This window comes from Brienomyrus brachyistius, unplaced genomic scaffold (assembly GCF_023856365.1).
Source record: "Brienomyrus brachyistius isolate T26 unplaced genomic scaffold, BBRACH_0.4 scaffold68, whole genome shotgun sequence".
NCBI lineage: Eukaryota > Metazoa > Chordata > Actinopteri > Osteoglossiformes > Mormyridae > Brienomyrus > Brienomyrus brachyistius.
Genome location: NW_026042343.1, coordinates 230891 through 255897, shown reverse-complemented (window position 1 = coordinate 255897; position 25007 = coordinate 230891). Strand labels below are relative to the sequence as shown.

General features: G+C 42.9%; 1 protein-coding gene across 4 annotated transcripts in view; it reads right to left on the bottom strand.

Annotated features, from left to right (window-relative positions):
- The window catches only part of LOC125725519 (disks large-associated protein 4-like), a 126213-nt gene extending 123663 nt beyond the window's left edge, over positions 1–2550 (bottom strand). For 3 of the 4 annotated variants that reach the window (XR_007387519.1, XM_049002484.1, XM_049002486.1), the window contains exon 1: positions 2238–2550. The gene's annotated coding sequence lies outside the window, so the exon portion shown is untranslated. The remainder of the gene's footprint in view (positions 1–2237) is intronic. The other variant, XM_049002487.1, reaches the window with a different exon arrangement.
- Positions 2551–25007: the final 22457 nt, after the last annotated feature.

Sequence of the window (25007 nt, the reverse complement as noted above, 5' to 3'; positions counted from 1 at the left end):
ACCGCTCAGATATACAGCTCAAAAACGGCAGATATTTAATACAATGTTTGGCATACATATTGTATAACGTACGTCCTCTGCATCTTCAGCTTTCTGCCCATGCCACAAACGGCAAAAAGATCAAGGAACCCACTTTTGGGCCTTTTGGGTGGAATAATACAAGCAGACATGGGGATAGTAACACATAAAAGATGGGATCGCCAGGCAGTAATGCAAAAGCCTAATCACAAACGCAGCCGTTATGTGCTACTGCCGCCAACAAAAAAAATGCGATGTCATTTCAGAGCAGCTTCGCATTCATTCTGCGGGCTATTGCGCATTTGCACTTTATTTAATCTGCAGAGGCTTCTTGCTGGAAGGGAACATCGGGGCCACTGCAACATTTAGGCAATATTGTATTGAGGTCATTTTAAAAAGCTGCGTGTCTACAGGGAGACACTGAAACCACTGCTAATTTGACGTCATGCAGACATGGGGGGCTGGGACATAGTGTGACCTAGTACTTTCAGGCGCAATCATAGTGGGGGGGGGGGTGCACGGAAAAAGGATGATCGTAAGCTTTTGAAAAGCACAAATGTAACAGGATAGCCGATAACTGAGTTTAATTAGTATAAACATTCCTGTAAAAGACTATTGATTTATTACTGATTAGCAGTCTCTATTTAGCACTCTATTTAGTAGGACTTTCTCTCCCTTTCTCTCTCACACCCTCTATCCATCTCCCTCTCTCTCTTTCCTTCTCTACTTGCTTGTCAGGAAGTTCCAAAGTGTCACAACACTCATCAGTTTTGTGATCCTCAAATCTGTTTCAGACTGAGAATGAATCATCAGACCTCCCAGGGCTGAAAGAGGATTTTAATTGCTGAAGCTCTCTCTGATGGCAGATTTAAGGGCGGTAGCTTGAACTCACAATCCTAGCCAGCACGCAAACTTTCTGGGACAGGGGCTGCAAGCCCTTCAGCGGACCAGGGAAAATGAGTTCTGTGGTCTATTTTAAATGATCTCCAGAACACAGTGTCGTGGTCCCCAGTGAACACTGCTCCCATTTCTATCGGTGAGCCACAAGCTTTTACCTGCTAAAATAATACAATAATAATAATAATAATAATAATAATAATAATAAACACTGTTTATTATTAAACCACACACGATTATTTGCACGGAACCTACTGTCCTACACAACAAACCGGTCAAAAAACAGTGGTTTACAACGGCTATTTGGACTTTGATATTTTCAGTGTAGGAAACCTCTTCTAAACGGGATTAATTCATTACAAATGCGTCTCCTTGAGGGATAGCGAGCCTGAAACGTGTAAAAGATGTTTCGCCGGCAAATCATCAAAAACCATTTACTTCAGTTTCGGATACGTCTAGTTCAGGCAGGAAGATGGATTTCCCCCAATAATACCTAAAAAATGGACCGAAAACGAGGCAAAAGTTAACGGGCTGAGCGAACATCTTGGCTCACACTCTGTCCCTGCGGTAAATAACTTTCCTCTCTGCCGAGTCCTGATTTTTTTGTTTTACAAATGGATTATAATCTGAAAGTCGCCTTTACCCTTCAGTATTACCTTATACCAGGATGATGTAAGTGGAAGCACGGGAAGGGACCTTTGGGCTAATCCGGGCGTAATGAGTCGTAAATGAGGTTCCAGTACATGCATATATACTTCTTGTTTTCTGCGCTCTTGCCCCACAGAAAACAGAAATTTGACGTTAATGGTCTTCGCTGAACGGCACAAGGACCGTCGCTTCACTTCTCTCTTCACACACGGATACATCAGAGATACAGTAGACGGGGTGTTTTTCCTTGTATATGAATGCAATGAGTAAATATTTAAATACCACAGTGTTCAGCGTAAACATCCCACTTGTCCCAATTCCTAATGCCTAAAGGATGCATCCTGAAACGCAAAAAGGCTTATTTCACAGTGCGCTTTGTGAATGCCAACCACATAAACTATAAGAAGCACAGAAGGAGACGGGGACGCGGAAAGGAGCAAAGCGCTTCCTTAACTGCATTCGGTCCCAGTGACGCTCCAGCGCTACCAGCGTTATCACACTCGCGGCTGCTGCGGACCGAAAAGCCCCGGCGGAGTCGCACCAAACGCGGATACGCTTGCAGTTCATTCGCCCAGAAATTCGAGCAGAATATCCCAGTCTCATTAAAACAGGCTGTTCTGCACAGAAAAGCGCGCAAATATGAAATCTCAAGCAACAGGAAACACACAGCCTACCTTTTGTTCCTTAGGTATTTTGATGGCTGCTTGGGATCACAACTGCTCTTCCTACTATCCTGCCCTCATTGGCGACGGTGTCCCGGCAATATAAATATATATGTTTTCAGATGTCGGCAATAAGTGTCAAAAGCCCATCGTTTCGGATGAAACTAACAGTGACTCGATGTTGCTCTTTTCTTTCTTTTATTTCTTTCTTTCTTTTCTGTCAGAGACCAAAATAGGGGATACGAGCGCCCCTTCCCGTACGGAGCCCCATCGCCGAGCGCTTCATTCCCGTTTGCAGTCAGGACAGCGAAGTCTGCGAGGCGCCCAGTGATGCGGCAGCGCCGAGCGGCCGCTTGATAGGGGGAGAGAGTGATTGGGGGAGAGAGGGAGAGAGAAACCGTGAAGGAGAACGGGAGGGAGAGTGAAAAAGACATGGCATTCGTTATATTAATGACACACGGCTAATTGCGAGATACTCAAAACCTCTTAGGAGGTACTTAATTATTAATTTTAAGCGTATAGCCTTTGTCATTAAAGTGTAGAAATGTAATTAAAATAGTTAAATACTTGTTAAAATGTTTCAGCCGTTATATGCTATATAAATTGGTGCATTAAATAAGATTATCCAAGTGCTTACGGTAGTTTTAATATTAATACATGGGCAGGGGTTCAGCTGCATTGAACCGTCTCTGCCTCGGTTTATTATGCGAAAATGTTTGTTTGTTTCAGGGGTTGCAAATGAGAAAATTACCAGCAGCTTGCATTCCTTGAACCCCTTCCATTTTATGCCTTGTTTGTGAAATTTAAATCCTCTTTTTCATTCAGAACTGTCTTATGATTGTTCAAAACTTTGTTTAAAATGCAGTGGCATATAGATTACAGTCAACGACCGAAGCAACATTGCACAAGTTAAATGAATTAAAATGAGTTAAAAGTATAACTCTACACGTTTAAGAACCCATTACCCAAAAAACTGATATGCGAATTTTGTTTTAAACTTTACGCAGTTTTTATTTTGGTGCAAACCGTTATTGGACATGCTTTATTATGTTAAGCTTCTTCCTCCAAACTTAGCAAGATTCAAATCTTTGATGTTCTCATGCATAAATTATGTAAAGTCACTTGAGAGTAGGGCAGCTATTGTCTCTATATGCGGATTATCCGAAATATCTATGTGATACATTTTTACTACAAGACATCGTGTACTTTTTCTGTGTGTGTGTGAGTGTCTATGGGGGGGGGGGGGGGGGGGGGGGGTCATTTTCATGACCCAGTGACTCTCCATCTTGGAGGTCACAGATTGCTTCTTTGATTTTTCAGTTCCTCCAAGGACACACGTGTGGAAAAGACTTGGTTTCACAATAATAGCGTGACGTTTTCAGACATGATGATCCTTTGTTTACCATTATTACAGAGCACATTAGCGCATCACATAAATCTGCTTATCATTGCATTCATTGACGTGTCCTTTTGTTTGTTTCTGAAAAAAAAATAAAAAAGCATCTTATTTTTACTGGTAGGATATTTTTATTTTTCAAGTTACTGAGTCTTATTTTAATTATTTTTTTCAGTTACGGATGACTTGCTGTACTTCATCCTGTGTTTCGAAGTGCAAGCTAAGACCCTAGATTCCTTCAAATCTGAACTTGACAAGATCCTGCCAACTTTAAATTATTAGTTTAATTTCCAACTTCCAAGCGAGCTTGCCGGGCCGGATGACCCCCTCGTGTGTAACTTTCTTGTGTTTCTACATTCTTATTTGGAGTGTCTTTAGCAGATAGAGTTCTTGCCTGCACAAGAACTGATCCTTTAGAACTGGTTCTTGCCTGCAGCCTGACTGAAGTGGAATCGGATCTCGGAATCAGGGCAAGAACAGCTCTCTGCTCAGCTTCACATGGGCATCAGCGATGGATGTCTAAGGAGGCGCAGACCTCTTCCCAGAACCCCCTGCTGTATGTTGTGGGAAGGCTTATTTGATTAACATGAAATTAATGATGCCGCTGTGCAACGCTGGATGAGCGGCTCACATGCATTGGTGCTCTGTGGATGTGGCTCTGAGGGTTTGGACTCTTTTGCCTCTGATCAGAAGGGCAGCGGTTCAAATCCCATAACTGGCAGAGCGTTGTCACCGCTAGCCCCTTAGGCGGGGTCCACAGCCCGAGTTGCTCCGGGACACTGGGTGTCACTGCTCTCTAATTCTCCATTGTACGTCGCTTTGGATAAAAGCATCGGCTAATTAAATAAACATAATGTTCCTGTGTGCATTTATGTTCCAGTGATTGCACAGCTGGGGGAAAGTAATGCCCTTCTCATGACCTGTGCGAGGCATAGAAAAGGACAACAAGACAAGCAGCTTTCAGATGACCTGTAGGTGGTTTAATACTGTGGCTTAGTGGGTAGCATTCGTACTTTGTATGTTGAGGGCTGTTGGTTTGAATTCCATTCCTGCCCTGCATGTGTAGTTTGCATTGTTTTCTGTAGATGGAAACCAGTAGTTCATCTGGTTGAAGTGCAAATGAGATAAAAACCAGAAATGGACTGATACCACTAAATGTGTTTGGGAAGTTTACCTGAAGAATTTGCTGGAAATTAAGGAGGACAATGCTGAATTTGTGACCCTGTGGATTCTTGCCGTATGTGAGCAAGTTAACTACCATTCATGGCACATCAAGCAAGGAAGAAATGATAGTGATCTATTCTGATCACTGGACAACGGACAAAGACATGTGTATGAATCACAGCCTGAGATAGTAAGACGAAAAGGTCTGGGGATTTATACATCACACTGGAGTATTGAGAAAATCAGGTAATAATCCGTAGTCTGTTTGAAGAATGGGGGAGGCAATTGGTTTGGAATATAAGAGCAAACATTGGGAAATTGTGCAAACTTCACACAAGCAATATTCAGGCAATATTTGAACTCTTAGCCTTGGAATTATCAGGCTGCCATGCTACCCATTCAGCCACCATGACACATCAAGGTGCACACACACACACACACACACACACACACACACACACACGCACACACTCATTCAGGTTCAGGTCGAGAAAGAACAAATCCAGACCAAAGTTTTGTTTCGACCAGACAGTTCAGACCTTGTTACTGTGAATCTTTATACTCAGCTGGTTGGTAGTAACCAAACCTTGGTCTGGATTTGTACTCTCTGGACCTGAACTTTCCACCTCTGATTAATAATAATAATACTAACGGACATGCTGTGTGAGCTGTTTGTCCTGCTGCTGGTCAGAGTCTTGCTACAGCAAAACAAAATCTGCTCCTGTCTTAGCATGGGGGGTTAAATTATTCTGTGCTTACATGACAGCCCCATCGTGAGTGCTGCTTGGAACCCAACTCCACATTTGGTAAAGTGTCAGTCAGTTTTCATATGAGTGACGCAGAAAGCATCTCTTTTGAAAACGCCATTAAAAAGTCAGTTTAATGCACTTTTCAGAGCTGCCTCGCTTGATGCCGTCTCATTCGCTACAGGCACAGCGACGATAACGACAAAAAAAAAAACAAGACAAATTTTGAGACAAGTTGTATTAAGAGATAAATGAAGACTAGACACTAGAGCAAAGGTAATCGATATTTTTAATAAATGAAGACTCCTGAAATCAGTAATCGATGGAGGTCACAAGACAGTATATCAAGCTTAGCCTGAGGTGACCTGCAAGAGATAGAGACAGGGTCTGGCCAAGCAGTGAATTTATAAAAGAAAATGTAGTTTAACGGCACTACAGTCAAAATGACACTGACAGCGATTAACACTGAAGTGCAATTAATCTTGCAAGCCTTGAAGAAATTTTAGTTGAAAAAAATATTTGCTACCAGTAATATCCCTAATAATACAGTAAAGCCTGTTAAAGCCTGTCAGAAATCTCATGACACTCGTGCTAAAGAGCAACAATGACCTGGTGCTGGAAGACCTGGAGGGAGCTGTCCGGTGCTGAAGCAGAGACACACTCCGTCACCCATCATCCATCACACAGCCGTCTCCTGTAGACTAGCTGCTTACGGAGAGAAACCTAAAACACTTACTTGGAGGACAGGACAGGAGCATCTCCGACTGTCTGAGACACATAGCTCTCCCAGTACTTCCCTTTTAGTTAACTTTACAAACTGCAGCGAAGAAACTGACAGCGCATGAGAGCAAAGCCCATGAACGGGGCCACCTGGCCACCAGTGCTACCTTCTCACGTCCTTGTCTGAGCATGTCATCATCTAAGGCCTGCAGGACTGGAACAACTTCTTACAGAAGTAAAGGCGACAGACTTCACAGCCAAAGAAACGCCCCCAAAGCGCTTACTGAATTCCTGCGGATTCTTTTATGTTTAACCGCAGTGTGTAACTCATCTGGAAACGTCTAGAGAGTATTTAATGTCCAACACAACTTCTGCTTACCTTAAATCAAATTAAGTAAGAAGACATTTTGTTTGTTATGTCATTGAATTCACTGGATCCACCGCTGTGATGACATTTGTGCACGGGCTGCCCACCGTGCTGCCTGATACCGTCTCCTCAGGACCCCTTCCAGCCAATCAACATCCCATTTTTCTTCATATAAAGGACCTATTTTAGTAAGCATTGTGGAGTTTGTGGGCCCTAGGTAGCATGGTGTGAAGGTCACGGATTTATATCCCAGACACTGTAGGAGGGGCACAAAAGCCTAAAGTATTTAATATGGACCGATCCAGCTTCATAAATGGGTAATAATGAAAGTCTATTTGGATAAAAGTCATTCATTTACAGGCCGCGGTTTTACAGGGTCGATATACGGCTGGGATCTCTGACAACGTTGTGCAGCCTAAGGTCATTTAAAAAGCAAACCTGCCCCCATCTTCCTCGTGGGACCCACGATGACTATGGTCCTTTTTTTCTGTGAAACACTTGTGTTTCGGATTTCCACAGCTGGAGCTGATGACTGGAACGGCGTGATGCGGGGTGAAAATGCAAGCAATGTTCAATTACCAATGTCAAGAAGCGGACAGACATTTCTCTCCGGTTTCTGACATATTTATATTATTCAGAAATGTACGCGTCATGCCAGAAGAAGCACTATGGTTAATAACAGGCAAATCACAAAAGAAGGTAAGAAAACTATCAATCTTTATTGCTGTTGCATAATACGGCAATTTTCAGATATTGTCTGTCCTTTCCATTTCTTTTAAATCTAATATTTTAGAGTTTATTTCCTATTACCCTTTACCTTTTTTCATTACGCACATAAACAAAGGGGAGAGTATTCAGGATGAAAGGAAAACTCAATAGGGATCAATGAACTGAGAGACCAAAGCCTAAAGCCGTTTTACAAGGGCCAATCAAACGCCTGATAATTAAACTATAAATCTGAGTAATCTGTGATTCTCAGGGATGATAAGCCTAGACAAAGAACGGCCATATTTGGAGTGGGATCAGGGAATGGAATTAAAAAGCAGGACAAACAGAAGAAGTTTGTCATTCTTCACTGACACTCAGAGAGTTGATATGACACCGAGAGTGTTAGCATGGGAAGTTGAAGTAGAGAGTTGGAGATTGAAAAAGTGTGTGAACATGCAGGGGGGACAGCAGGGCCCGACAACCATTCCATGGATGAAGCAGCTCATGGTAGCACTGCAACTAATAATTATTATTATTCTTGATCCACATGGGGCAATTCCTTTTACATGTCCCCCGAATTGAGAGCAAGCTGGCCGCAAAGGGCAGCCACCTGTTGTGGCATCCAGGATGCCGGGGGTTAAGAGCCTCGCTCAAGGACCCACAAGGCTAAACCAGCAACCTTCGGATGGCCGGCAAAGAGGTTTAGCAGCCTGAGCCACTAAAGACAGCCCACTCAACGTTGTGTGTTATGTGTACAAATCGGCCTCCAAAAAGCCCTTTACCAGGTCTCTCCGTAAAGCCTGGAGTGGTAACCCTGGACCTGCAATAGTCTTAAGATACTTTGGAATAGTCCAGCTTATGTTTAATGTCAGTGTTTTCTGCAGGACTGCAGTTTAGAGGGGCTGTCGGCATCACTGTCCAGGTGAGGTGTTCTAGAATTCCAGATCCACCTCTGTGACCTTGTGCATCTCATGGGGGAAACCTCTCAGCATGGCCACCCCCCCCCTCCCATCAGCCTCTCCGAGCCCCTCATGCCCTCTGAACATGAAACTGGACTGCAAGCCTGGGACTCTCCTCTGCGCAGCAATACCTGTACTGTCCGTGTTTATAATCTGGATGTCTTTTTCTACTGGGAGTGATGGCCCACTTTTTCACGCTTACTGCTAAACTCACGTCTGCCAGAACTACAGTAGGTATTTGCTTCAGTATCTCCATCGGGTTTCAGGCTCGTTACATTTCAACCGTCTCTGTTAGCAGCTGCATCCCTGGCAGGGCGTGTTAAAATGAGGGCGGGGGACTTCCCACGCAGCCAAATCAGTAAAATCAGGCATGATAAACCTGAAATGATAATAAAGGGTGAGGTAAAGCACTCAGCAAGGTGGGATGAGGTGATTTGTGACCATGAGGATTCAGGGGGCCAGGTGTTATGTAGGGACCCAATGAACTGTCTCCTGGCTCGGAAGCCAGATGATTGGACACTTTTAAAAGAATTTGTCATTTATAAAAATTCCACCACTGCTACCCAAAGTCAGGCCAGTGCAGGATTAGCTACGGTTTTAAAGCAGATTACTGCAGGATTCTTTTGATTTTTTGAACAGATAAACCCCTCTGCTTTTTCCCTGAGGCCATTAACTAATTGTAATGTCATACTTTACGTGGTTCAGGTCCGAATGACGACCATCTGGCTGATAATGAAAGGATCGTGAGTGCCTGTTCAGTGGCCCTGCCAAAAATATGAGACAGTGATTTCACGTGACAATCGGATGTCATGTTCATTGTGTGTTAGATCATGCATTCCTCCTTGCAAAACTGCATTTTTTATTTTCTTCTTTTGCATGGCTGACATGTTGCACCTTGAAGACATATGTCAGAATTTGTCCTGTACTATTACTATTCTGAGAATGACACATTATTTAAAAAAGAAGATAAAACCGGCCTCCTGATTGGCTGTCTGCCACTCAGGCACATCCTGAGTTCGCCAATATCGATTCTCCAAATAATTGCCGACCAATTATGGCTAAAAGAGGAGCATGGACACCAACCCACTTCATTACCCGGGAACATGTGACTGTCGTTGACCTTTTCCGTTTTCTCACAGTGCTGCTGTTTTACTGCGGTCAAATGGCAGCTCGGTGCCACTTAGCAGCACAGCAAACGGCAGCCGAGCTCCGCTTTTGGGTGGCCAATTACTGCACCTCAGTGCGTCATGATTATTGTTTCATTCAATTAGAAGGAAGAGAAGAGACAGACGGACACTTTTTAAAATGAGGAAATGTCCCTTATTTATACGGAACGCACATATCTTGATAACGGCAACGGAAAGATTCCAATCGGCTTCAAGTACTACAGTGGATTTTGGTTATGCAAAAATGTTTACTGGCAACTCAGTATTTCACATGCATGTGCAATATTTGCATTTTGGAAGGAAACATATAGCATGACTTAGAAGTTCCATTCATCCGTATTTCAAAACAGGCTATGCTAAGATGAACCTGGAGCCTATTGCACGAAGCATATGGCCCGAGGAAGGGGACACCAAGGACTGGGTACCAGGACCCAAACACATATACACTGCAGGGTAATTCAGAGACATCAATACACCTGGGTTAAGAGGACATGCAAAGTTCCTGCTCACAGACCGAGGGATTGAACCCACAACCCTAGAGGTGTCAAGTCACAGTGCTATATGTTAGCATTACTGTAGCAACTCACTGATAAGGTAAGACAACATTTTGAAGGTTAATGCTACATCACTTTTTGCCTGTTTCACGTTTTTCTAACAAAGCTGTATTACAGCACATTTGCTGACGGTATAGTTTCCCGAATGAGATTGCTTTCAGTCCGTTGGGCTGCGCTTTCTGCTAGCGTCTCCAGTGCAGCCCCACGCGCTGCTGATTGCATCGCTTCTCAAGGACAGGATGCCGAGAAGACATTAATTATTTGTACATTATGGTGTAATAATGAAGAGATGTCCACATGAAGTCCATTTCCAGAGAACAAATAAGGTCACCCTACTGCGAAAACTCCTATCCTACTTGACATGCATTTCCTCTTTCAGTGTCAGATGCAGAGTCCAACTCAAAAGGTGTCATGAAGCCCCTAAAATCAGAGATTCGACTGCATTTGACATAAATTGGACCCACTGAGAGTCACCAGTGCCTGAAATACAATCAGCTGTTTCTCCTGGTGTGTTAAATGTGGCTTAATTGGGATTTTACACCATTATTCCACTATTTTCCAGCAGCATAAAAGCTCTTTATGCAGTCATTTGTATTTCAGCCTGATTTCAGCTGCTGGGAGAGAGTGCATCACTGTGAAACAGCGCAGGCAGGCTTGTTTTTAAATTAATTAACTTTTTTTCAATGCCTTGTTCAAATTTATCCAGGATGATCAAAAAAAAAAAAAAATTAATGCAAGGAAGGTGTTTTTTTTTAATAATGAACATTTTAACTTTTTAAGGTGAAGAATTTTCCTTCTTGTAAGTAAGTTTGGCTTTCTAAAGTAAACTTCTAAAACAAGGTTTATTTGAACTAATTTCTCGGATGTGGGTAGCATCATCAGTACCTCGTGTAATTGAAAAAACAAGGAACTGCTATTTGGTATAATGATTTGAACAAGGGGAGACTGGACACCATTAAGGGGCATTTCATTAAGAAGCAAGAGGCCTTCTGATTGGTCTACTCCCACACAAGGCATTTCGTTAAAGAGCAAGGGGATTTCTGATTGGTCTTCTCCCACACAAGGCATTTCGTTAAAGAGCAAGGGGCCTTCTGATTGGTCTTCTCCCGCACAAGGCATTTCGTTAAAGAGCAAGGGGGCTTCTGATTGGTCTTCTCTCACACAAGCACAATTACTTAATGAAAAATTTATACACAAGAGGCTAGTCCAGAATCGCTTAAGTGATCTTAAGACTGAACACACATATTTTCCCCATCTTTTCATCTCTCTTTACAGTTCATAATTATCTATTTATTTGGTGGAGGCTTTTGTCCAGAGAGATGTGCCAGTGAACCAAGGAGTTCATTGTCCATAATAAAACGTACAAAATGAGACTGACTTAGCTGCATAGCCTCACACATTTTACAGACAGTAAGGCCAGCTTCAGAAGGGGTGACACTGCAATGATGGAGATTGCAGAGAGGTGGTAGAGAGGTGGCGGTGTTGTCACCCCTGCTAAATCCCTACAAGTCTGGCACATGCATAAATATGAATGTCAACATTACATCATGGCCTGCATGCCAGTTTAGTTTCCCTATGAAATTTATAGAGGGTATGAATATTATAACAGAGCCTCATGCACATAATGAAGTTTTATTAAGTGAAACGTAATTGCACTGCAAATGCAGAAGCCAGTGTTCCTGCTGAGCTTTGCGTAGGAAAGAGAGGCATGCTAAACATCTGATCCAAATAACACATTTCTTAATAACAGCATGACAGCGCCACTGTAAATTATGAAGCACATTAACAAGCTTTTACGCAGGTGGGTGTTAGGTGTTCAGTAAACAGTGACTGGTGAAGTCTCTCTCGCTACCTTGCAGTAATCTGGAGAAGACTCTCTTTGGGGTGGACTCTGGAGTGGGGTGGACTCTCTTTGGGGTGGACTCTGGAGGAATCCAGAGACAACTCTGGGTGATGTGTGGCTCTGTGGGTTAGGATTCTGTGCCTATGACCAGAAGGTTGTTGGATTAGTAACTGTGGCTGGTACAACGATGTCAGAAATGGGACTTTGAGCAATGCCCTTAACCCCAATTTCTGCAGGGACACGATCTGACCCTGCTTTTATAACTTAACATTAATTTGGTCATCTGCTAAATGGAAAAATAACATATATAGCACTGTTCCAGATGGGGAAGCTAAGTGAGGGTGTCTACTCATCTGGGCCAGATGTAACACTACTTGAAGTAACATTTCACAGGCAATTAAAAGTATATTAACAGGAATAACCATCTACACAAGTACGTTCAGTAGCGATTTCCTTTCATTTTCATATCTATTGCAAATAGCATAAAATGATGTACTGGTACCATATAAAAAGGTTCAGCACATTTAATTCCTTCAGCTCAGAGCAAATTCCTCCAGAAGGTTTGATTAATGCATTAAATTTTATGTACATTTAAAGAAAGTAAACAAAGCATTTCACATTTGTCCTAATTACTGACACATTATTTCATTTTTCACGCTTTCAGGAATTGATTTGTTGTCCATCTTACAACAGTTTAATATTAAACTCCCACTGATGTCTTTCTGTCTGTGTTTCTACTACATCTGTCAGATTTTGTACATAAAAACAACTAGACTCACTTCATCCCCAGGAATTTTTTTTATTTTTTTTATAGAGAATGTGCCCAGAGCATTTGCCGCTCAGCCGGAAAGCAGCTCAAAGAACCTTAGAAGGTATCCAAAGCGCAAGACCAGCCCAGGATGGCGATCTAATGATTTGTTACAGTCAACTCTTGATGCTGAAGCCTTCAAACATGGGGATCCATGGCACGTTATTGAAGGACACCGGGCAAACCACTTAGATCTGCTTCCTCCAGGACGGTAAATAGATCCACATAACACAGGATGATGGGGGAGGAGGGATTACTAGAACTTTTGTGATGCAACAGACTGGCTGAGCGGAAGCGCATGTAGCCATTTCAGTCTCACAAAGGGACTAAACAGACCAGAGACATACTGGGGAAATAAAAGACTGCTTAACACAGCTAATACACAGTAACTGCCCGTACGTGAGCAAAGAGCCGTACCCCCCGGCTTTTCCCCACCCCCAGAACACCCACGCCTTCCTCCATCTCACAAAATGATGAGGCTATTACTCTATAAATAAAAAAATGGCACCATCGTCTAAAGGCAGTCTAATCTGGGTTCAACACTCTCTCATTATATATATATATATGCAGAATCTGTCTGTCTTACTCTATTGCACACTAGATACACATTATAGTAATCTGCTTTTGCTTACACATTTGGTACTTGGCACGTGCGGGCGCTGGGGGGTGGGGAGCCCAGGCACCCGCCCCCTTTGCCCAAACTATTTAAAGCGCCTCTATTTAAAGGTACAGAGTGCCCCTTTAATGTATGTGTCAAAGGCTTTGAGCACCTGCCCCACATAAAGTCTCTGCAAGGCACTGGTGCTTGGTTATGATTTTGTTCCCCATTGTACGATCCTCCATGGTGACCTCACCCAGCCCCACAATTTGTTTGCAGAAGATAATGAGATTACTGCATTTATGGGCGACGTTACCCCAAAATAAATCAGCCCTGAAAAGTTGAGCGCGAGAGATCGATGCTAACATCAGCCTCGGTGAAAACATACTGAGCTTGAAGCTAAGGCCCAGAAGGGACGCTATGCAGAAAGACACCTAGAAAAACAGTCAGACCAGCCAACAATATAATGTAATAATATATGTTTATCTGTCAGTACCCTCATGTGAAGGGGGAAACATGCCGGTTAAGGTGCCCTCATAACCTGTAGGTTGCTGGTTCAAGTCTCTCCAAGACCTTCAGTCACAGCTCTGTGGGCATAGTGGCGTACTTAGAAAATTTGATCCCCCTTACAAAATGTCACCTTGGGTCCCAATATTACATATAATTGTATATTTTCACAAGGTCCCTTGTCAAGTGCTGGGCCCCCTGAATCTGTCAGGGTATCCATGCCCCTCTAACACCCCTGTCTGGGCAAGACACTCATCCCATGTTGCTCAGGGAATAAAAGCCTGACCCAGTAAAGGGGTCGAAGTGTAATCCGCTCTGGGCAGCATGTCAGCCACACGAGCAAATAATCAACTGAGTGTCGAGGACCTGGGACATGACTGTCACTGCTCTGCTGGCCGACCTGGGAGGAAAGCGGTCTGGCAGCTGCGAGGGTTTCACTGCGCCGGTGTTCAAGAGGATGGCAGAAAGCATAATCGCCTAACTGAGTCAGTCACTGTAGCAGCGACGCCTCATCAGTCCAAGTTCCTGCCCTTTCGCTTCCCGAAGCCAGCGGCTTGGATAGGAACGGCGAGACAGGCCAGGGATGAACCCAGCAGGTTCTCACGACCTTTTTCAGTACTTAAACTGTATTTTCCTCGGTTTCAAATGGAGTCTTTTTTGTTTTTAAATGCCTGAGCCTTCGGGATGCGTTATTAGATCATTCATACTTCACTGACAAGGGGGCTGCGGAGTGCAGCAAGCCAAAACCCAACTGACTGTGAGCAAGGGAGAAGAGGAGACTATGGCTACTTCCATACATTTAGCCAATGGTTTTGTCCAAAGCGATGTACAGATGATCAGATAGATGAGATAATCCCAATTGCTCCAGGGACACTAAGGGCCAAAATGGTGACATCACTATGTCAAGGAAAAAATGTGAACCACTGATCATGAGCCCCAACCCACAGAGCCACACACTGCCACCCCATTTGTTTTCAACCAATGTTAGTAGCATGTTCTGCTCTCACTGCCCCCCCCCCCCCTCCTCCCAGGGTACCAGCAACGGGGGATTTTGCCCTCTGACGTCAGTTCATTGGCTCGACAGTCCGTTTTTTTCCCCTCTAATCTCTGAGAGCGCCGTCTGCTCCCTTGATTGGCCGCGGGAGGGTGCAACACCCGGAATGATGACCCACGGCGACTGTGTTATCCTGAGCCGCTACTTAAGCTGATAATATGGAGCCGTGGATGCGTGTTGGGTTGACATTAACCTGGTGAGCAACATCACTTGTATAATTTGTGTTTAAACCTGTATGGATTCTGAGTCAATCAATTCATATTGAATTTGTTGTGTATCCAGAATGACAAAAAAAAAAGTATTGGACAAAATGTGATCGTTGCCGAATTACAGAAAAATCTCAGACACATGGGTTGATCTTTTTGATCCTGTATGACTGCTGTTAGGAATCATAGGGGCGTCTATGGAGGTCACACTGTGTGTGGAATGACCTGTGTAGACTGTGCACTGTGCGCCAGTGATTGGTGCCTCTACTGTGACATCATAAAAGTCTCTCGATTGTGACAAATCAAACCTTTATAAATGAGGATGGGCAGAAAATGATAAGGAACAGTGGGTCAGAGTATGTCGATCCAGAAGACGGGGGAAAATACAGAACCTGGGAATGGTGGGGCTCTGCTTGCCAAAAACCCTACTGCTCCCCTCCCCTGTGGACAGTGAAGGGCAGACCCCAAACCCTCCACCAAGCTCATCCTCACAGAGTGGCCTCCCGTCCCGGGCTGCGTCGTGTCTGCGCATGCGCAGGAGCACGTGCGCGCAGGCCCTGCTAATGAACTTGGCTGCTAATGAAGAGCATGCGTCCCAGGGGCCCGCCACCGCTCCAAGCATCAATCAAAGTGCTGCAGATGTCAGAGCTGAACAAAGCAGACGGCGCCTCATTCATTTCGATTTCTAAAGACCACACAGGCTGATGCTCAGAGTAATTTATATCTATACATGCTCTACTTATACATTTTTATTTATACGCCGGCTTGGATTGACAGCTCCTCAGCAACAAAGCTGACAAAAATAGATGCATTCTGTTGCCTTTTAAGAGAGACTGCACTGTGTTCAACCATCTGAGATTCTTTCCTAGAGCAAAGTACCAAAACTCATCCAGCTCAAGGACGAGGACACTCAGCTGAACACTCCTTACATGCTGTTCCTGAGGAGATCCATTCAGACAGAACGGCCTGCCTCTGCATGGTTCTTATCCTACTGGACCCTTCCATAACTTTCAACGTTACACGCTGTGAGGTCCTCCTCATGTCCCCAGTGAAGCTAAGAATCAAAGCAATTGTACTATTGTGGTGCGAGTGTTGCCCCTCTAGCCTGACAAGACTCTCTCCGAGCCTCAGATCCTTTCTATTGCAGTCCCACAGAGATCAGTGATGGCCTCGCCCCTCTCTTCCCTGTACTACACCCCTGACTCCCTGCATCCTGTGATGCTGATAACATGCATCTCTAATTTTCCTCTCAAATATCGTCCTGGATTCCTGCATTTCACGCCTACATCTCTGACTGGGTGATAGACCACCAACTGCCCTGTGGAATGAATGAAATTTCTTCCATGCCCCAGTTGGCTCATTACTTCAGAAGCTCACCGTCACACTAAATAACATTAGTGCCATCAATGACAGTCATACTTTCTTCCATCAGTTCTGCATATTTGCACTACACAAACTATTTCATCTGTGTCCAACACCACCTGACAGGACTGTAACCTTAATTGCTGGTCCAGGTCACCTTCCATCCAAACTGAACCTGCCATCACTGACCTTTCCAGCTTATCCACAGCACTGCTGTGTGACTTCTGTTCAACCTCTCCAAGTGCTTACACATCTCTCCTCTACTGGAGCACAAGGCTTGAATGTAAAAAGAGCATTATAATATACAAAACAATGCGTAAAGTTCACCACAGCAATGTACAAGAAAATTGAAAACTGTCTCTATACAAATTAAATTCCTCGAAATAGTCACAAACTTCACAAACAGAAAACTTTTGGTTTGGTTATCACGCAACATGTCTTCTACTGTACAACATTTACAAAAATATCCACGGTGTTCATGGGCTGCTTTCTGTTCACTCTTTATTCCCATGGGTACAAGTTCTATGGGACTGATGTCTGGAAGCCGGGCCGGTCGTTTAATTGGTTTAAATCTTCCTTCTTACCCAGATAGCTTTTGCGCAATTTTGTTGTGGATCATTATCTTGCTGAATGACTGTCCAATCAGACATAATCCTGATGGAATAGCATGCTTTTCAAGTATGCTATGAGAGTCATGTTGGTTGCCACAGCTTTTGTAAACCAACTGTAAACCAATTGTGGCATGAGCAAAGTCACCCCAGGCGAAGACATTTCTTCCATCATGCTTGACCGTAGGAACCATACACGCAAAACTGATGCATTCACCCTCACTGTCTCAGAAGCATACAGCAGACGGACCTAAATATTTAGAATTTTGACTCACTAGACAGATTTCCACTCTTGATAAGAGCGAAGTGAATACGATGTAAAGCAGAGATAATATAGCGTCAAGCAGGTGTACTCAAATTTTTGACAGGTACGGTATGTGTGGAAATCTGCATGCATATGGAACCCGAATTTTCAGGACCGCTTACTAAGCACAAAGGACAAAGTTTGCACTGAAAAGTTCAAAGCACCACTTCTCATTTTTGGAAAATAGTCAACAACTTACAGTGCAAGCTAAGGCCATTTTCTGTTAATTTCCTTCCATTTACCCCCAAAAAGCTTTAATTGCCTTTGATTGCATCATTTCCCATTCGCAAAACTGCAATAATGCTGATCGTTGATGGCAATTAGCAGAAAAGTTCTCAATAGATCATTTCTGTATAACATATTGTATAGCAACTTCAACACAAACCTATTGATACCAAAGTCAATATATTTATTCATTTTACTGGGGATTTACTGTTGAAATGCAGTATCCCTTTGAAAAATCATGACTGTAGTTAAGGGAAACATTTGACAAAAGAATTAAACAGCAACAGAAACTGCAGGAACAGCCAGAGGCAATTGTAGGCACTCTGGGGCCCCCCCAGCTCACCCTCCCCCGGCATGGTAAAAATTACCACCTTTATTTTACTGTGAAGTGTAAATTAATAACATCAACAAAGGGAATTTAATAAATACAAATCATTTATTCTCGCTTTGGTGATAAACAGAGAGCACAAATGAAGAGAATGAAGCAAATTTGTCTTTGCAATGTAGTATGTAATCAACTGCCCCCGGGGGCAGATGGGATGGGGGGCTCCCAGCTCCGGGCCATAGGCCATTGTCTGCCCTCTGCCCTGCCTGTGCTGTCGCTGCACCCCTGGGAACTTCAACAGAAGGAACAGCAAAAAATACTTTAAATACTACAACTACTACTATTCTTCTTCCTGTTATTATTATTAACAGTTGTTCAAATGACGTGGCACCTTTTAAGAAAACTAAAGTTCTGTGATTCTGGTTTTTTGACCAAAATGCATACAGCACTTTCCCTCCATTTGACAACTGCAAAGCTGCAGTACAGCTCTCAGTGGGAATGTATTACTCCGCACATGTAACACTTGGGAGCTACATTTATTCCAAAGAGGTTACTCTCAGCCACTTCTGCGGGTGGATCGCGTTATGAAGGCCACTGAAATCACCAAGGAGCCGCGAATTAGGCTGTATCGCTAACTCTCAAAATTTCAGTAACTCAAGAGCCTCTTGCTCTGTATTTATAATTTGGATGAAAAAGTTTTTTTTTTTTTTTTTTGCTTTCGTCTTCTTCATAGAAATAACTCAATTACAATTAGAATTTTGTGAAATATATGAATTTTAAACATTGTTTCGTCTACATGCCGAATGTAGTTTCAGAAATGAAACCACACTGCCATCTACCGTAATATTGGGGAACTGCAGGGGAAAAAAAGGCAGGGCTGTTTACAGACTGTTTTCTGTTATTTTCAAATTCTAAGTTTTTATTGGCACGAGCGTATGGAATTCTTCGGACCCAGTGGCGGGGGAGGAGACATGTGCATGGGGGAATAGACAAACAGCAGTGCGATAAAACACAAATGCACAATGAATAAACAGGTGAAGCAGTGGAGATAAGGGTGTGAAAATGATCAAAGGGCAGAAGTGGAATATAATCAACAGAGTGCAATACAATGCAGAGGGTAGGTATTATAATTGTGAACTTTACAACATTTAAGCAACAGTGACATATTTTATGTTACTCTGTCTTCTGAATGAATCGCTTTGCTGCACTGGTTGCCTTGTCCAGTTACTCCTCACCTGGCACCCTTAGCTTCCAGGACAGGCTCCGGAACCTCAGGACTCTGCATAGGACAAGTGGGGATGGAACAGACGTGCATGGAGGATCTGCTTTGCCTGCAGCACTTCAGATTGACCCGACATGAGGGTGGCCAGTCTTTGAGGCTTGTTGTTGTGAAATTGACCGTTTGATTTGACGTTCATAGTTATGATTTGTGGTGCAGCAACTCGCACTGCTGCCTCGCATCTCCGGCCCCGGCGTTCGAATCTCCACCATTTGCATGTTCTTCCCGTGTCACTGTGGAGTTTCCTCTGGTTTAGGTGGAGTTCTCTGTTTGCTCTTCCACTATCTTCTTCACTCCTTTGCCACTGGTGTCCAATAGAGGATAAATTCATGCTAGTAACCATTTGGTTGCTAGTTCAAGCCCCAAAACGTTGCCCTTTGGAAGGATGCATAACCTGAATTGCTGTGCCAAAATCTATGTTCTATAAATGACAATCAATTAGGATAATAATGCCAGAGAATCTAAATGCAAATGCAGAGCAAAGGCCTCCCGCTACTTTCCTGGGAAACTATAGATGATTTTTTTTTCCCTCTTTAAGTCAGACTAATGGCTTGACATAACCACGGGCGTCGGATGGTCCGGACATAATTAGCACTGACTGTCCACCTAAGAAGCTGGACTTACATGTCAAACTGAGACGCAGTATAGAATGTTACTACTGCCTAACTAATTACCGCTTTAGGGAAATTATGAATTTAAATGATGATGATGATGCGTGAAATGGATTGTTATTGGGTTCTCAAAATAATTTAATGATCCGTCACCTCAAATTAAGTGCGCTTCTTAAAGTTTGTATGCGCATTTTCTTTTCATTATAATGGACTTAATGGGAATAGGTTCACACAAACCTGGAGAGTGGGAAGCAGGGACAGTTATAGTCCTATAGGCGGCTGCCTAGGGCGCCCGCTTCTGAGGGGGCTCTGGACTCAGCTTGCCAATTTCACTGTTCCTCAGACAGGGGGCGCCAATGGTGACGCTGACCTAATAAACCAGAATTAATCCAGCACGACACGGGAAGAACATGTGTGACCCGTGATGGACATGAATCCTATTCAAGATGCCTCCCATTAGGCTTCAAGGATCCATGACCTGGATAAGCACTTGGAAGGTACATGGATGGAAACATCCAGTGAAACTCCAGCATGCTGCTTTAGGTCTATTCCAGCTATCTGTGCTGTTGCAGCCTATTATCACACAGTACACAGTGGTTTGGGTCTGTTCCTTACTTGCCGAACGCACGTCCCATATTACTTAATGAGCTGTCCTACATCAGCAGCAACAAAAGTAGGTTAGGGTCAAACGGTACAAACAACTGTCTCATGTCTCTCTAAGGATGATACTTAATTCTTCACTTAAATCTAGTTTATTGTATAAATATGTATATTTAATGCTGAAATAGGCAGTGGGAGACAAAAACTATGTCAAAACTGCAAATTGACCACACTCGAAATAGTATTCTCACAAAACATATATATTTACTCTCTGCACACTTCCTTTCTGACTCACACTGAATTCCAAGGGAATCACAGTGGCGCCGTGTGTCGCCATAGGTGAGCATGTAGAGCTTGCGTGTCCCCCCCTGGCCCCCTATGTCATGCAGGTCTACTCCTGCTGCCCAAAGATACGAGTGCCTGAGTTTGCAAACTTTATTCCTGCATAAAAGCAGACAGGCAGAACAGCCTCTTCCCACAAGGCAGCACCCTTATGAATAACTAATAACTCACTGTACTGCATTGTTTCATACATACTGTATTCATATCAGAGGTCAAGAGAGTACAAATCCAGACCAAGATTTTGTTTCAACCAACCAGTAGAGTACTCTGTGATTGTGACTCTTTATGCTGGTTGGTTGAAACAAAATCTGATTTGTACTCCCTGGACCTGAAATCTCCACCTCAGATTTATACTAGCAGTCCTTGTACTGACATATACTCTTGCACTTTTTATACATTTATTAGCAACACATACACCTTGTATATAACCAGCAGGCTGTATTTGATCAGTCTTGTCTTGACTGTATATCTGCTGTACATACGAGACCCACTAACAACTGGAGACAAATTCCCTGTGTGGCCACAATTCCCTGTGTGATTCCGATTCTTAAAGATTTATGTTACCGCTTCTTTGCGCCTTCACACAAATGCCCACAGAATATTTTAAGAAACAATAAACCACAAGAAGAAAACAAATTTGGACCGACACAAAATTAATGCCCTGAGGTAAATCAAAGCAAAAGTATAAATGCTGACCTAGTTCCGAACTGGTTTCTAAAATTGCATTTGTACAATTTGGACAATGCATATAGAATCCATGTAATGTATTAAACAGTATCTGTAATTGTGTTAAAAGCAGATTTTTATTTAAATTTACATGTGTACTTCCTGTTGTCATGCAGTTAGCAGACGAAAATTCCTGGGTTGTTCTTGTGGCTTTTAATTAAAATAAATTTACTTGCTTTTCTCTCTTGTGGGGTTATGAATAAGTACCCTGTACATCATTTTATTGCTTAAATTATTAATTAGCAATATTGATAATAATTCATCAATGAACCCATGGGTACACGTTTCATATGGATGATGTGTATGTGTTACAGACAGATGAATGTTTACAGGAAGACAAAACATGTTCAAGTCAAAAGACAGACATAAGACCAAGGTAGCAAAATTACAAGTTTGAACCCTTTCGCAAAATTTCCACCTGTTCCCCAGTTGGTGAGATCAACCAAGAGGGACCTATCACTGATCATATGAGAAGATGGTAATTTAAAAGGCTGCAAACTATTGGCTCATTTCTGCAGGTATAACCAAATGCAAATGAACTAAATGAACGAAATTTATAAACAAACTCGGCTCTTCCGGATTTTACAAAATTGGGTGCAGCTGTGCATCGATCCGTGAAAAAAATAAACCTTTCTGCTAATCTCATGATTTACAATGACGTGGCTGACCTGGGTGACTGGGAATGTCGGGGTTAGTAACCCAGTATAGTGGATGGTTGTCCACAGCAGAACTTTTCCACTCAGTCTATTTATTCTGCTGCTTAGATTCCATGTGTAGCACCTGTGGGTGCGTAGGTTGGGTGTATGGACACACATTTCCACCTCTACTCCCAGAAAAACCCTGCTTGATTGCTCACCTGTTCAGTAACATTGAGTGAATTACCCATTTGTATCAGTTGTAGCTCTGCATTAGTCATTCGGCTAAGAATCGGCTCATGGACTTCATAAAAGAATTTCCATAAAGGGAATCCCCCATCTATTCTATGAGTATGGGTTAAGGCTGTCATTGTTGGGATTATGGTTTTGCCCAAAAGAAATGACTGGACAGTCCTCACAAAGATATGAGTACAAACGTGCATGTCTGTTTTATTGGTCTCCTGCAGGTGCTCTGCATGTTTTCTCTTGCAGTAGAAAGACATGCAGTTAAGTGGCATTTCTAAATTGCCTGTAGATCGCGGCCGTCCAGCTCCAGGGCTGCAGACCCCCAGCCCAGCACAGCTTAGTTCTCCCCTGTTCCACACCTGATTCAACTCAAGAAATGGGTGGTGATTATCAGGGAAGTAGAATCAGGTGTGTTAAATGAGGGGAAACCCAAAAATGTGCAGGGCCGGGTCTCTCCAAGGGCAGGAGTTAGAGACCCCTGCTGTAGAGTATGATTGTGTGCAGAAGTGTTTATATGTACAGTATGTGTCCATGACGGACTGACAAGCCCCCCCCCCCATGATAAACAAATAGATGATGGATGGAGTATTTTAAGTGCATGGTACAAAATGTGCAATTTGAAACCATACATTCATTATTCAGTAGTATCTTTTTATAACAGAACGTTTAATCAAACAGTCATGTTGCGTTTGAGGTAAGGTTTTGCTGGAATGGCCTTGAAGATGAACATTCAGTATGGCTCACAGTTGCCATATTGATTAAAAATATAAATAGACTGCTGTACTTCGGTGTGGTTTCGCTTTTCTGTCCCTGAAATAACTGCTATTGATGTTGTTTTTCAGCCGTCCATCATGTCCCTGTATGTTTCTCGGTTTCATAGTGTTTCCCACTAAATGACCCAGCTGGCTGCTTGAAAGCCAAATAAACTAGCAACTACTGACTTTTCTGTTCTGAGATTGTGTTTTTTAGATAAATGCATACTTAGCAACAGCAACCAACAAAAAAGACTAGTAACAGAGCACATCTTCATAGTATACTGTCTAGTTTACAATATACAAAAATATACTGTATTCTTATATAATAATTTTTTATGGTGAAGGTATTGAGCCCTTTCATGACAGGACCGCTAGATTAAACATCAGAATTAGTGCCAAAAATAAATAAGACTTTCCACAAAGCTGTTGGCAGCTGCTCTATCAGTGAGGAGAACCTTGCTGGACAGAAATGCTTCAGCTCAATGCCCAGCTCTGGGCGGTACCAGTCCCTGCTTTGCGTCATTCAGATCTAGGGGCTGAAAGCCCTTTAAAAGCCGAGCCGCATGTCCTGCCAGCTGCTTCCACTGCCCAGACTTTAAAAGTGGCAAAACATGTTTTTCCACCTTCTAGCGAAGCCCACAGCTCTGTGAATCACAGGTTCTGGTGCTTTACCACCGTGACGTTTGGCAAGCGGCTCTCGTGATGGAGAAACTGGCAGCCACAAAGTGTAGCTGGAGAGGTGTACTAGTTTATGTTGATGGATTAGCCAACAGCAATAAGGCTGGTACTAATTCTGACTTCTGTTTCACCTTAGGATTGTTTAAATAATACCACCACAATTATCGGTACCACTTTACAATAAGAGTACCATTATAAAGGGTTTATAATCAGGGCATTAATTAGGTTGTAACACTTCATAAAACATTAATGACGAAATTAATGGAAAATAAATTATCACAAGTCCTCAGTAACCCTGGTTAGGCCAAGCAGATACATACAGCGAATGCAGTTTTCTATCATAATGTGGTAAATATACAGGGCTGTGCAAGTCTTAGGCAGTCAAAAGAAATGCTTAAGACGTTTATCTAGCAGTAACTGCACATTTGCTCAGAACAAAAAATATAATTTAACATTAGAACACACAGGCCTACAAATTCAGAGAAACACAATAAAAACAACTAAGAATTTCTGCTGCTTCCCAAAAAGTTAGCGATATCTTGTTAGATGGCTAGATGAACATCACTGTGGTTCCCAAATCTCTCTTCAGGGGCACCTCAGCCATTCCACGTATTTGTCCAGCAGCTTATTTGATAATTTTTTTGTTTAAAAAAAAAATAAACGGGATATTGATTAGCTTTATGAGGTGCGCTAGTGGTGGACTCAAAAAAATATATGGGTGTGTTGGATGGCTGCTGCAAACGCTGCTGAGATAATTGGCGGGGGCTTCGAAATTAACACACTTTGGCAGGCGTAACTGCATAATTTTACACCAATATGAAGATCATATAAACATCATTTTCTTTGGATGCCTAAGACTTTTGTATAGTACTGTATGTTCAACTGAAGTATAATTTCTTCAAACGGAGCTAGTCTCCACAACTGCGTTACTTCAGTATTTGCCGCATTTATAAAAACTAGGCTGTAGCGTCTCCTGCCTTCGGGCTGCAGCTTGTACAGCGCAGTTTCTGCTGCTACTCATGTTTCTGCCCTTTCCCCAATACAGTAAAACCTCGGATTGCCATCATAATTCGTCCCGGAAGCGTGCTCGTAGTCCAAAGCACTCATATATATCAAAGCGAATTTTCCCATTAGAAGTAATGGAAACTCAGATGATTCCTGACACCAGCCAAAATGTTCAGATAAAAATGATTAATACAAAATATAAAGTAAAAATACATCAAACAAATTAACCTGCACTTTACCTTTGAAAAGAATCGTGGATGGTGTGAGGGAGACGAGAGAGAGGAG